Genomic DNA, 6,145 nt, shown 5'->3' with positions numbered 1-6,145 from the left:
GGGCATTGAAGGTTAGGTAGGAGTTGGCTGGCAAGAATAAAATCCAGTTGTAGGAGTTAATAGGAAAAACTAAAATCTCAGTTGCAAGAAATGCCATGCATGGAGATGAAAAGGTAACATTTCTGGAGTCAGCAGTTGAGACATACATGCTGATGGCTAAATGTGTCTGGGGAGCCTCACTCTTAACTCGATTGGTTTGCTAGTTAGCTGCAGAAGTCTGCACTTACTCCTTACTGCCTCTCTTTTATTTATTTTCTAATCACTGGGCATAATAGCAGCCAAGTCACTGGAGGATGGTGCTGTGACAGCATAATGGGCTCCGGCTTTGAAAATAATGTCTCAGTTTCTCCAAGCCCCCTTCTTTGGCAGCAGGAGACCATTAGCTTGTCATTGTCTAGCCCTATTGACATTATCTTTTAATTGCCCCCAAAGACCCATCTCCGAGGCAACGTGTGTCTGAGATTTTCAGAGCATTGGAGATTTTGGACTGACATCCCAATCCATTTTATCATTCAACTTCAGAAATTCTAAGGAGGGAAAATGATTAAAGAGTTTAAAAAATGAAGAAGAACATTATGGGAAGATGTACGGAAGGCTATATTCATGACAACAATTAAAGCCAAAGTAAAGTGACAAGGAAAGCAAGTTATTCTGCAAGAATTCTAGGAACAGATGTGCATGTCTATATGTAAAGACAAGTACACTATGTTAAATAGAATATTCAAGACCCAAATCAAATGTCTGAACTGAGTGTTTGTGTAATTTTGTATACGGCATAATGAGAGAAGCGGATGCTGCCAAGTCCTGAGAATATTTGCCGTGCCCCCAACTTTTCCTCGGAGACAGATATCTATGTCTGGGTGGTCCTTTTTATGGCCCCATTGTTTCTGTCGAGTGTCTAAAATGTTATTATGCCCAGGAAGATGGCCAGCTGCTTTCTATGTACCCTATGGACAAAATAAAGTAAACAGGTTGAAACGGTATGACGAGCGTAGGTAAGACATGAGAAAGCAGTTTTGGACCATGCAGCATTTGAAATCTAACAGCCAAAGAAAAGCAACGTTTCACTTTGTTAACAGCTGGTGCTGGTCTGGCAAGGTTTAGGTGTAGTCTGGTTGGGACTCTTCCGGGAGTAGGTGAAGGCTGGAAGAGGGAGGGGATAGAGCTTCCGGGCAGTCTAGGCAGTGGTGGGATGCGCTGTCTCAGGATTAGTGACAGAAGGAATTGATGCTGCCGTCAGGAACTCAAGCCCAGGCTGGGAGATGGACTCCCATCCCATGGAGAGGGACTCAACGTCTTTGAAGGTCCTTTCTCTCTAGTTTCAGGCTTCATCACCTTAGTGGCTGTGACCTTCCCCTGGAGGTCATTGGTAAGGAAAATGGACTTTGCATAAATCTATGTGTGTCCATGTGCAGTCTTTGGGCACACATCAACAAGGGCAACAAGGCAATCATTTTGGAATATGCCCTCCTCCTTGCCCGGCTCTGCCCATGTTTCCAGCTCACAATAATATCCTGGCTGCTGGCCCCTGACAAAAGCCTCTCCGGGCCTTTCCTGTAGCCTGCCTTCTTTCCCTGTTGCCCCTCCTCTCTTTGACATTCCAGAATCCTCTCCTTCCTCTTATTGTCCTGCTCATTTCTGATAAGATTACATTTGTCCCTATGAAGAGGAATTTTTCTCTCCTGTATGTTATTGTTTTTCAAAGACACACTAATGAAAAGATCTCTATCCTAATGCCAGATAATTTATACTAAGTGTTGAGGGATCTGAGAGAGGAGTAGGAGGCCCCAGGAGATGGGAAACCCAGATTCTCCTTTAATCACAAGTGAAACACTTGACGGCCTATCACCAAGCTTCTGATTCTGATTTCCAAATGCAGTTTTGTTTTGGCTACAGAGCAAGGAATTTTATTTTACAAGCTGGAGTTCACAGTTCAGCTGCACAGGAGGAATCAGAAGATGTGAGTTCCAGCACTAACCCTGCATTTGCATTTATTTGTTTACAGATGGTTTGTGGGCCATATCTTGCCTCAGTGCCCTCATTGTAAAATGGGGACATTATTACCTACCTCAGGTAATAATGAGGGTTCTTATGAGGGTTAGTGAAACACCATATCAATCATGCTTCATAAATGGAAAATATAACTACAAGGTAGTTTGATCACCTAAACGTATATAAATTGTGACTCAAGATGAGTCGCATGAAGTCTAGGAAATAGGCCCCATAAAGAGTATTAGAGAGGTTAGGCCCTGTCTTCATCCTCATAGTCAGCTTACAGCCTGTTTGAGCTCTGCCAAATGGAAAACGGACTGCAGTGATCATTTTATAGATGACGATATTGAGACCCAGAAAGGGCAAAAGAATTATTCACACTGGTGTTTCCTTCTTTTCTTTACTCTTTTCTTCTGTTTTATTTTCTTCTCATTTCTCTTCTTTTCTTTTCCTTTCTTCCTTCCTTCCTCCCTTTCTTCCTTCCTTCTTTCCTTCCTTTCTCCCTCCCTCCCTGACTCCCTTCCTTCCTTCCTTCCTTCTTTCCTTCCTTCCTTCCTCCTTCCTTCCTTCCTTTTCTCCCTCCCTGCCTCCCTCTCTTCCTTCCTTCCTTCCTCCTTCCTTCCTTCCTTTTCTCCCTCCCTGCCTCCCTCTCTTCCTTCCTTCCTTTCTCCCTCCCTCCCTGCCTTCCTTCCTTCCTTCTTTCCTTCCTTCCTTTGCTCTCTCTTTCTATTTTCTTTCTAAAGGAATATATATATGTATTTTAGCTGAACAACATGATGTTTTGATAAACATATACAAAGCAAAATGATTACTACAGCCAAGAAAATCAACATATCCATCACCTTCCATAGTTACATTTTTGTGTGTAGTAAGAACACCTAAAATCCACCCTCTGAATAAATTTTCAGTAAACACAATATGATTAACTATTATTAACTATAGTCTTCATGCTGTGTATTAGATCTATAGACTTAACAGCAAAACCAGCACAATAATTCAGCCAAGATTTGAGATACCTGGGTTAGATTTTTTTCAAATTTGCAGTTTCTCCTACTGGAAATGAGAGTATTGATTGTTTCCCTACTCTTTTTATATTTTAAGGCAGGATCTTGCTTTGTCACACAGGCTGGAGTGTATTGTTAACGATCATGGCTCACTATAGCCTCAACTTCCCAGGCTCAAGAGCTCCTCTTGCCTTAGCCTCCCGAGTTGCCAGAATCACAGGCATGCACCACCAGGCCCAGAAAATTTAATTTTTTGTAGCTATGAGGTCCCACTACGTTGTCCAGGCTATCCTCGCACTCCTGGACTCAAGTGATCCTCCTGCCTCAGGTTTCCAAAGTGCTAGAATCTAAGCTGTGTTAGATCTAAACCAAACAGGCCATGGACCTACTGTGGGCTCTCTAGCATGAAAACAAAGAGGTTAGATTTAAATTTGTAGCCCTTGTATTTCATCACCACTGCTGATCTGCCAAGCTGACTGCCTTTTGATCTATCCTCCTGTTTAGGTCCTGGCAGTGCTTCTGTTGACTCTGCTTATTTATCCTTCTTTTGGCCCTGACTGAGCCATTTGATTTGCTGGTGTACAGCAGTTGCAGCTGGAGGGCAGTTTTCTATGGCCCATTTATCAGTGGTTCAGAGAATTTAACATCCCTCAGTGCAATGACAAATTTTGTCACCTCACCTGGAAATAATAGAAAACTGTTTCCACAGACCCCATAAGCACATAAGGAAAGGCCATTGAAGCATATGATGAAAGTGAAGGTGAATACTTGAAAGACCTAAGAATCCTCAAAAAAAAAAAAAAAAAAAAAAAAAAAAGGATGTAGAGCTGTGGTTCTCAAACTTGGATGCACACTAGAAATATTTGGGGAGCTGGGAGATAGCCCAGGCCCCAACCTAGAGCAGTGGTTCGCCCACTTTAGCATTCATCTGAAGCCCTCAGACAGCTTGTTAGAACTGGCTGATAGCCTCTACCTGCAGAGTATCTGGTTCAGTAGGTCTGTGGTGAGCTCTGAGGATTTTCAAGGCTAACAAGTTCCTGGGTGAGGCTGCTGATCTGGGGATTTTCCTTTAATAAACACTTCCCTACACCAATTACGTCAAAATTTCTGGGGCCAAGATCCAGACATCAGCACTTTGTAAAGCTCTGTAGGTGATTCCAATGTGTAGCCAAATTTGAGAAGAAAGGAGAGAGAGCAACTCAGATGCCAGAACTAGTAGCTATGACAGTCCTTTCACATTTCTAGTCTTCTCAGGAGGGTGCATCCTGAACCATTTGATCATTAAGTGACTAGGTATCTGCTTCTGTAGAATGCATAATTTAACTCGAAGGACACTACAAACTCACCACCCCAAAATATTCCTCCCTATGCTTCTTTCATCCCCTTCCCTTTCCTCGACTAGTTATCTAAGCTTCATGGGTCACCTATGCCTTAATCCCTGTGCCTTAAAGACATTGCAAAGGTCAGCCTGAGCTCCCTGATGGATGCTGGCAGGAGTGAGGTCAGAACCCGGCTGCAGGTTCCCACCTCCCCTCCCTGTGCTCTGAAGACACTTCTAGCTGAGAGAAGAGAATAGCAGGGTGAAATACCACCAGTCACGAGCTTGCTCTCATGGTTTTCAGTAGTCTCGATCACCCTCAGAGAACCAGAATCTCTGGTCATGGGGAAACTTTGCATTAAGCAGGGAATAAATTCTCACCCTCTGGAGTTAGTGGGGTGATACCTACCAAAATGAACTCAGTAGATGTTAACCTGATATTTAATCATGAGTTACAGTGAGTTAATATTAGTTTATCTGGTATATGACCAAGCCCATTATACGCATGTTCTTATTTAATTCTCACAGCAACCTTGTAAGACAGGCATTAGGTTTCTATTTTCTAGAAGGGGGCACTAAGGTTCAGTAAGGTAAAATAGTTAGCCAAAGGTCATAAAGCTGGGCTTCCTACTCAGATCTGACCCGCTATACCATTGAGTGGTAATGAATCCTGTTCAAAGGACAAGATAGCAGGGAATTGAGCAGGGTCCGGGAGCTATGGCATGGCGGATACTGAGGCCAGAGTCATTTTTGATACAGAAACTGTTAACCAGGTTCAGGAAGCAAGGCCACGCATGAAAAGGAGGGTACTGCTCAGAAGGCCATGCTTCTGACTTAATACTTTGGCTTCAGGCCACCTTCCTCAACTGCAGTGGTACCTGTGCAATGAAAAATCAAATACAACCAAGTTTGCAAACATATTCTCACTAGCTAAAGATATTGCTGACATGATGTAGCAGTAATGTATGTATATACATGTGGATGGGATTGTAAAATCTAGAAATGTGCAAATGCTGATCTGTGGCTTGTTCTTTTGAAAATTCTGTTTCTATTTCAACCTAAAATTTTTCATCTTGACAAATATTTTTCTAAGGTACGATTTTTAGTGAGTGTATTTTATTACATTATATGCATCTGCTGTACTTAACCAATTTCCTATTATACGAGTTTAGCTTTTATCCATTTGTCCTTTTCATAAAACAAAGTTATGACAAAGATTATTTACACAAATATCAAACTCTACATTCTTACTTTTTATGTAAAATTCCTCGAAGTTGAATTTCTGGGTGTTATGTATGAATATTTTTAAGGTTTTTTGATACTGGTTATTAAATTGCTCTGTAGAAAGTTTGTTGTTGTTGTTAAAGCAGTTTGCCACCTGTGTTGTCAGAGGGTGCCTATTTTTGCCAACCTTGAACACACTGGATATTCACACTTTTAAATATTAATTGTGTAGGTTAAAATGGTGCTTCATTGGAATATTTTAAATCAGCATCACATTCTTGGAGACAATTAAAAAACAAATTTAACCACATAGGCTTTCTCTGTTAGTCATATGCTTATCAACCCCATTGTAATGACGAATCTTTGTTAAACAGTAATTTAGACACAGTAGCCACTGAGCCACACTTTACTTTATGCTCACTTCTATCTTACCTCCTTGATTAACTCTGGACTTTCTGGCTTAGAACTTGTAGGGGGTGTGTGTGTGCCTTCGCAGGGGTTGGGTGTCACTTCCCCAAACCTGTCATGTTTGGAATTGAAGCAAAGAATATTTTCTCCTTAGGAAAAGCAGCATTTCTATTTGGGTCCTCATTTCTCTACCACCCCC

The sequence above is a fragment of the Macaca mulatta genome, chromosome 14 (assembly GCF_049350105.2).
Source record: "Macaca mulatta isolate MMU2019108-1 chromosome 14, T2T-MMU8v2.0, whole genome shotgun sequence".
NCBI classification, from domain to species: Eukaryota; Metazoa; Chordata; class Mammalia; order Primates; family Cercopithecidae; genus Macaca; species Macaca mulatta.
This window is presented reverse-complemented; position numbering follows the sequence as displayed.